The following is a 7,576-nucleotide window of genomic DNA, read 5'->3' as shown; positions in this document are numbered from 1 at the left end:
AGAATTTTTCTATAAACTTGTCTGGGTATTTCTCTAGGTATTAGGCCGTCCCTTATTTTGCAAAATTTAGAAATGTTATAAGTTCGTTAGTGGAAAATGATCGTTTTAGCTAAAAAATGATCGTGTCAAAATTTGAAGTCCGTATCTCAAGGCTAAGTGGTCCCTCAAGGGACCTAAAGTTGTCAAAAATTGTATGGGACCAAAAAAACATGAATTTTTTTTTCGACAAAACAAATACGCTATTCTACTGAAACCGGTGATTTTAGAACCCTAAAGGGCCAAAAATGTGCTTAGATTTGCGATATCTCTACTCGTTTTTGAGTTATTGAACAAAATAGGGTAAGTTTCCTTATAACTTATAACTTATAACATTTCTAAATTTTGCAAAATAAGGGACGGCCTACTAGGTATTCCATCTAGTAGTTTCTCTGGAGAATTGTAGGAATTACTTTGGAGATTCCTCTGAGGATTTCTTTAGGAAGTCGTCTGTGAGTTTCTCTAGAAATTTATCTGGAGGTTCCTCTATGAGTTTCGCTGGAGATTTCTTTGGGGATTCTTCTATAAATCCTATTATCGATTTCTCTAGGAGTTCATCTGAAGATTGCTCTATGAATTTTTCTGGGAATTCTACTAGGATTTTCTGTGGGATTTTTCTTGGAATTCTGGTGGGGATTCCTCAAAGAATTTCATTTTCGATTCTTCTACAAATTTCTCTTACGATACTTTTAGAAATTCCTCTGGACATTTCTTCTGTAGGAATTCCTCTATAAGTTCCTCCAGAAATACCTGTAGGGATTCCGCTACGAGTTTATCTGGAGATACTTCTAGAAATTCATCTGAGGTTTTCTCCATGAATTCCTTTGAGGATGCCTCTGAGGAATCCTCTAAAAACTCCTCTATGGATTTCTCTAGAAATTCTTTCAAGGATTCCTCTTCGATTTTTTCAATAATTTATTAAGGAGTTTCTCTGGCGATTGCTCTAGCCATTTCTATAGTGATGATCAAAGGATTTTCCCTGGGGTGTCCCTAAGAATTCCTTCTAGAACTTCTCTGGAGATTTTTCTTATGATTTCCACTGACGATACTTGTAGTGGGGATTCCTTTGGGCATTCATGAGTTTCTCTCTGAATTTCTTTAGTAATTTGTCTGTGAATTCCGCTAAGAGTTCATCGGGGGATTTCTCTACGAATTCATCTGTAGATACCTCTTGGAGTTCAAATGAAGATTTCTCTATTAATTCCTCTGGGAATTCCTTTAGGAAATCTTCTATGAATTCCTTTATGGATTACTCTAGGAATCCCTCTGAAGATTTCTCTAGGGATTCTTCTATGAATTTCTGTGGAGATCCTTCTAGCAATCCCTCTGGGGATTCGTATAAAAATTCCTTTAAAGATTTCTGTGGGGATACTCCAATGAATGCCTCTGACGATTCTTTTAAGAATTTCACAGGGGCTTACTTTATGGATTCCTATGGGAATTCCTCTATGAAATACTCAATGAATTCCCCTAGAAATTCGTTTGGAGATACCTCTTCGAATTGCTCTGGGGGCTTCTCGTGGATTCCTCTACGATTTTTTTTGGAGATTTCCCTAGGAATTCCTCTGGGAGTTCATCTAGGAGTTCCTCTGGAGATTTGCAAGGAATTCTCCAAGAATTCCTTTTGGAATTTCTCTGGGAATACTTCCAGGCATTCCCCTAATAACACTTCTAGGAATTCCTCTGGGGAATCTCCAGAAAGGAATCTGTAAATTCCTCTAGAGATTTATCTGTAGATTTCTCTTTGGACTCATCAGACGATATCTCTTGAAATTCATCAGGGGATTCCTCTATGTGTTCATCTGCGGATTTCTTTGGGGAGTTCTTGTAGGATTCCCTCTGAAGAGTTCTCTATGAATTCCTCTGGGGATTCATCTAGGTCATACCTTGGGGATTCCTCTAGGATATTTTCTTGTGAATCTTTTGAGAACTCCTTAGATGATACTTCTAGGAATCCTCTGGGGATCCCTCTATGAATTACTCAGGGCATGCCTCTGAGGCATTCTCTAAAAACTTCTCTATGGATTTCTTTAAGAATTCTTTCATGGATTCCTCTTAAAATTTCTCTGGATATTTCATTAGGAATTCTTCTAAAAATTACTCTGGAGATTTCTCTATGGATTTCTCTAGAAATTCGTTATGGGATTGCTCAAGAAATACAAGAGATTCCTCTAAGAATTTTCCTGGGGATATTTGCGGAAATTTTTCTGACGATACCCCTAAGAATATCTGTGGAGATTTCTCAAAGATTTCCTCTAGGGATTCCTCAACGAATTTTTCTGCGAATTTCTTTTTGAATTTTAAGGGAATTCCTCTAGAAATTCCTGTGGGGATTCCTCGAGAAATTCCTCTGGGAATACTAAGAATTCTTCTAAAGATGGATTCCTTCAGGATATTTTTTAAGGACATCTCTTAGTATTCCACTTCAAATTACATTTTGAAATTCCTCCAATTTCTTGCCTATCATATAATTCAGTGTGCAGTCGCCGTTGAGAAACACCGAATATGATGCAAAATCTCACCATCATTTTTTACGATATGCTAACTGGTTGCCCGGTACGTTAATGGTGTTGGAAATAGTTGCATTGGTCTCATGATAAGAATGTGTGAGCCACGCGCGGTAGCAACATGCCTTCGTCGACAACGACCAGCCATAGAACCGCGGCATAGTGGGGGATGGTGGTTTAAGAAAGACATGCAGCAACTGAAGATTATGTTCTCGGTCTCTTCGTTGTTGGTTCGCGTATTCTGATGAACGTTCTTCTTCCCCATGGAGGTGTCAGGCAGAGAAAACGTGGCCGGCGCGGGGGCGCATCGATAGCATATGGCAGATGGAACTGGCTCTCAATGAACCGGGATGGAATTCATAGCGATACACAACACAACACATACGGTTATTTTGCTAAATCTGTTCTAGATTGCGGCTCGATTGGTTTGCAGATTGGCTCGCGCGCTCTGGGACGTGAGTCGGTTGGGAATTAGGTCTGGCTTGACAGTGACTGTCGTGTCTTTGCTAACGACGAGATTGAAGGAATTTGAATAAGATGAGGCTGTTTATGGAGTGGTTTAACATAAGAATTCAAGATTACGGCTTAAAGGATTTAATGCGTGGCAATCATAAAACGTTTCCATTATTTTTAGATAACTTCTTTTTATTCTTAGCTAGGGGTTTTGTTAATTCTATTGTTTTGCTTCACAATACATTTACAACGAAAATTTGAAATTCAATCAATACATCATTTATTCCGGTTCTTCTACATCCTAAGGCAACGTCTGTTCTGTTTCCCCTTGGCTGATAAAACTTTTCCTCCATTTCGGTAGCAATGTGGCACCGATGAATATCCCTCGGTTACCCATTCCCCATCACCACAAATCCGGCTCGTTCAATAATTTACTTATCGAAGTTGATTGATTGTAAACATGACATATCATGCGTTAATGCGTGGCGTGCGTGTCGTCGACTTTCGTGACAGACAGACAGTGATGGTGCTCCCCATAGTGTTTTCTATTCCCATGAGATATGTGTGTAGAAGGCGACAAGCCAGCCAGTACATGAAGGAATAAATAAGGAACTTTGATGGGGAATGAAAAATGAAATCCAATGTCACACGTCAGCGAAGCTGTGTTATATGGGATACAATCACTAATTCTCAGCTGATTGAGTTCGATAATTTTAGTCGTTAGGGCTTGGAAATCGCCCCATGGATACAAGGACCATCAGTGCCAGTGTTACGTACATCATTTTACGTTTGAAGTTGAATGCTATGAATGTTCCTAAGGCTCTTTCAGTATCTTGAAATACATCTAGTTACCTCTGTTTACTTAAAGATGTATTGCCATATTTTCATGTTTTCCTTCTGAAGCAATCCTACAGAAATAAATTAAAAAAAAAATATTGCAACACTGTTCTGAACAAAAATATGCATTTTGACGTTTCTAAGTTTTCTAAAACATCTGAAGCTTCAGACACCTATTGAGAGCAAAACAGATTTATTTCATATTAAACCCTCGAACGAACGCGCTGTTGTATTTTGTACAATACGTTGCAAAAATCTCGCTTTTTTTACTCAGCATTAGCTGGGTGCTGGGGGTGGTGCCCAGCCGCGTAAGTTACGGAAGGTTAAGGTAGTACAGTATGACCCATAAAAAAATGCGACATTCCATTTTTTTGCGGTATTTGATGATTTTTAATGAAATTATCCTAATGAATTAAACTTTTTTGGATAAGGATACAATAAGGAGGTCATTGTCATACAGGATCTCTAAAATTTTTGTCAAAATATTCATTGGTTACGTATATGGGATGCATTATAATTGTTAACAATTTCTAAATAAAATCAAGTTTTCCTCTAATTTTCAGAGCAAAATGAACTAAGATAAAAACTTTTAAACACATGGACACCACGAAGAAATATGTACTCTTTAATACGCCCATGTTTGAAAAATATTTTGAAAATAATTTCAAATGTTTAGGAAACAAAAACTAAAAAAGGTGTTACATATTAAAAACCGTATTTAAGATAAATTAATAAAAAACTTAACACTGTTTGAACATTTTTCAAAACATTTTTTTTTGTCGATGAAGGCATATAAACCTACCTTTATGATAGGTACAAATACTAAGTACTAAAAAACAATTTCATGCTTAAAACATAATATTTTCTAAAAATTATCATTTGTCAAATAATTCAATTTTCAGAAAAAGTCTCCTAATTTATAAGTTAATATTTTTTTCGTTCTTGTCCGATGAACCAACGAACTCCTGAAGACCTTATCCAGCCATAAAAGTACTATTTTGAAAATAAAATTTGATTGAATGTGATTGAAAGCAATTGAAAGAAAACTATACCCTTAAAAAACGGCCTCTGGCGCGTGGACGATTTCGACATCCATATGTTCAACGTTATGTTTCCAAAGGTATGTGCATGAAATCAGTCTATGTTCCTTTGCCATTATCAGATTAGTGGCTTTACTGTACTATCCAATAGATACATGCAAGGTTAATCAGTTCGAAGTAGGGGAACGATGACTTTGAAAACTGTCGCATTTTTTTATGGGTCATACTGTAGTTAACGTGATAAAATTATTTTTTTCAGCACACTAAGTATCAGCGGTGCAAACGGGATCAATTCGGTCGAAAAGGAATCAGTCGATCGCTGTAAGATAACCGCTGCTAATCAACTTTTCAATATTTTTGGCCTTTTCTGTGTCTCAACCACTGTGGAGGCGCTGAACTGGAAGAGTTCTGGAGTTCTTCAGACTCTTACTTTGATTTTTCTCTCGATTTTCAGTGTGATATTGATTAACCAAACAACTAGTATACTGATGACATACATCCTCTTTCTCAGTTAAATCAAGGGTTTATCTATATTTTTTTCGAAAAATTGTGGAAATCATTGACGAATTCTGAAAAAAAATCTAATTTTGTTCTAGTAAATCTTGAGAATTTCTACCATTTCAAGCGACATTTTTTTTTTAACCATAACAGAAAACAATAAATTTTTTAGGCTTCATTGTCGCATGACTTTATCATAATTTACTTTTATTGCCTATTCCTTGAAGATGAAATTTTGGGGCCGTTCATAAACTACGTAGACCAGGGGTTCTCAAACCTTTTCAGCTTGCGACCCACTTTCGATTTTTAAAAAATTTGGCGACCCACCAGAACGTATTTTCATAAAATACGTCATTTTGCAAAATTTTGACTGACTTTTTAATAAACACATTATTTCACTTCCAAATGCTTTGATAAACTTACGTTACGTAGTTTCCAAACTTTATAGTTTTTTTTAATTGTTCTTTTCGTTTTTTTTAGTCTAGGTGAGGTTAAGGTACCCAAGTGTCTAGTTTCGGTAAATTCTTAGTCTAAAGAGTTTGAGATAAGTTACCATGTTTATAATCAAGTCTGACTCAAGCCTGCAGCACTACAGAACAGGTTTTAATTATTCTCTTACATATTTTAGAAATAAACAAAAAATAATACATTTTATACAATTTTTTTTTTTGATAATATAGTAGCAATGTTGTACTTATGCAGGATTTTAACATCTCCTTTAAAATGAAAGATTGGGTTGAAAATGTTACAAATATTTACAGCGTGTGGGTAGAGTTTTTATAATAATAATACTGCTGGATGGTCAGATGAATCCTCATGAAAACTTTAGTCATATCCTCCATACGCACTTATTTTATTTATATTTATATTGAAACCACTTTTCAGTTGTTCTGATTTCCGTAAAAGTTCAGATAATCGACATTCAGCAGAATTTTTCCGAAGTTAAGCTATTCTTTTGTTCGGTTAAGATAAGGTTTGTTGTCGAAGTTTGGTATTTTTGACTATTTTTTTTATTTTTCTATATTTTGGTATTTTTTTGCTGAACTGGTAACTGACAATGCAAACTGCAAGCAACAACAAAAATCCTTTTGAATGAAAGTTTATAATTTGAGAATCAATTTCACAACATAGACAGTAGAAACAATATTCAATATATTTAATATGATTCCGATAGAATTAAGGAAAAACTGCACTTCCAGAAAAAGCTATGCCGAATCTCCAAGGAAGTATTTGTAAATTATAAAATGGCTAGCTGATATAAGATAATTAAGACATTTATTACAATATCGCCCAAGCCTTCGCAACCCACCAAAAATCAGTCCACGACCCACCAGTGGGTCGCGACCCATAGTTTGAGAAACGCTGACGTAGACTTTTAGTCTACGAGGGGGAGGGGTGATCTGAGATAGTCAAAAATTGATCTACGTGGTTTATGAACAGCCCCTTACAATTTTTTTTTGTAAATTCTTTCTTTAACTCTTACCAATTCATCAATCAATGTCTTCGTGATTCCTTCAGTGATGTTTTCTGGAAGTTTCTGAGGTAGTTTTTTTAAGAATGTCCTCGGCAATGCCTTTGGGACATGTTTTGGTACATTCTTTAAATATTTTATCGACAATTCCGATGAAAATTTTTTAGACAAATACCTGTTTTTTGGAAATTTCATTGGTAGTTCTTTCAGGATTTTTTGGCAATTCCTTCGGACATAACTTTTGATGGATTACGTACAAAAGGCTGAATTACGAAAGGCTGAAATAACAAAAAGCGGAAACACGAAAAGCTGAATTTTCAAAGGGCTGAATGCATCGGAAGGCTGAAATAACATGGCTGAAATAGTGATTCAACTAGTTTTCAAACGGCAACAACCAAAAGACTAACCTCAACACTAACAACTCAAACATACAGATTAGACCTTTTCACTTTGAAACTTTTTTTCTCCGATTCTCCGTGACACATCAAATTATCAATCCACATGCAAGAACAAGTCTTCAGTCCAAAATTGAGCCAAATTGATAAAGATTTAAAGGTGTATCAAAACGATTTTGTGTTTTTTAGCCGTTTTCACAGAAATATACTCAGAAATTCACAAAATTGCTCCAAAAAGGTGCCGGAGATACCGTTAGAATATATTTAGAACAATACTCTACAACTTTGCTGAAGACACTGCGGTGTTTAAATTGCGTATTTTGAAGTTATTCAACAATT

Source organism: Aedes albopictus, chromosome 2 (genome assembly GCF_035046485.1).
Source record: "Aedes albopictus strain Foshan chromosome 2, AalbF5, whole genome shotgun sequence".
NCBI classification, from domain to species: Eukaryota; Metazoa; Arthropoda; class Insecta; order Diptera; family Culicidae; genus Aedes; species Aedes albopictus.
The sequence above is the reverse complement of the archived record's forward strand: the minus strand, read 5'-3'. Positions refer to the sequence as shown.